The following is a 1,345-nucleotide window of genomic DNA, read 5'->3' on the forward strand; positions in this document are numbered from 1 at the left end:
AATTCAGTATCTAATCCTATGAATAATAATGGTGGGTTGCGGAGGTGAGCTGCACTGATGAATGTTATTACGGTGGTGCAGGTTCTGCCCGTTCCCAGTATTTGTTTCTTGATGTTACGAGGATTAAGTGTCACTTTGCTTTGTCTCAGGTCCAGAGAACACAGAAGCCATTGTCAGGCCTTGGAGACTCAGAGCTCTGCCCCCTCACTGCGCACACTGGACTCTGTGTTCCCAGGGAGCACAGAACACAGACCCAGAATTATCGGACTGCCGGGGGGACACAACAACAAGAGAAAACAAAACAACTTCATACAAATTGTGTATGAATGGGCCCCAAAAGACAGGGGACACCTTGTGCAGCTTCACCACCTATAGACAGTGAAAGGAGAAGCAGCAGACTGATGAGCTCATCTCTCTGTCCTCTGCTGTCTTCTGCTATCCTCGTGCATTGTTGGCATATAAACAATGGAGCACATCTGATTGGCTCCCTGTGCTGCTTTTGCCTTCCCCAGTCTGTGAAGGAAAAATCCTCCAATGAGGACACCTCGCTGAATGAAAGTGTATTCACTTGGGGGAATTTCCTCGCATTTCCTGTTGCATCTTTAGAACAGGAAGTAAGTACCCCTCCCTGCTGGATATACACTGAAACTACAGATACTTCAACCACTAGGGGTAGCTCCTGGCCACACGGTGCACTGCTGCCAATCATTCAGCTGACCCATAGACTTCCATTGCACTCGGTGGTGGTAAAGGGCTCCGTGGTGTCATGCTGCAAGCAGAGGCTGCCCATGTCTGTGCTCATGTGTGTGTTCGTCCATTTGTGTGGACCCATGTCTGTGTCTGCCCATATTTGTCTTTGTCCATGTGTGTGTTCCAATGTCTGTTTGTGCCCATGTGTGTGTCTGTCTATATGTGTCTGTGCTCATGTCTGTGCGTGTCCATGTGAGTGTCAATGTGTGTTTTTCCGCCCATACGTATGTGCTCATGTCTCTGTGTGCCCATGTGTGTGTTTGTCCACGTGTGTGTGTCTGTGCCCATGTCTGTTTGTACCCGGGTGTTCGTCCATGTGTGTGTTCGCCCATGTGTGTGTTTGCCCATGTGTGTGTGTGCCAATGTCTGTGTGTAGCCGGGTGTGTTCGCCCATGTGTATTTGCCAATGTCTGTTTGTACCCGGGTGTTTGTCCATGTGTGTGTTCGCCCATGTGTGTGTTTGCCCATGTGTGTGTGTGCCAATGTCTGTGTGTAGCCGGGTGTGTTCGCCCATGTGTGTTTGCCAATGTCTGTTTGTACCCGGGTGTGTTCGCCCATGTGTGTTTGCCAATGTCTGTTTGTACCCGGGTGTGTT

The sequence above is a fragment of the Pyxicephalus adspersus genome, chromosome 7 (genome assembly GCF_032062135.1).
Source record: "Pyxicephalus adspersus chromosome 7, UCB_Pads_2.0, whole genome shotgun sequence".
NCBI classification, from domain to species: domain Eukaryota; kingdom Metazoa; phylum Chordata; class Amphibia; order Anura; family Pyxicephalidae; genus Pyxicephalus; species Pyxicephalus adspersus.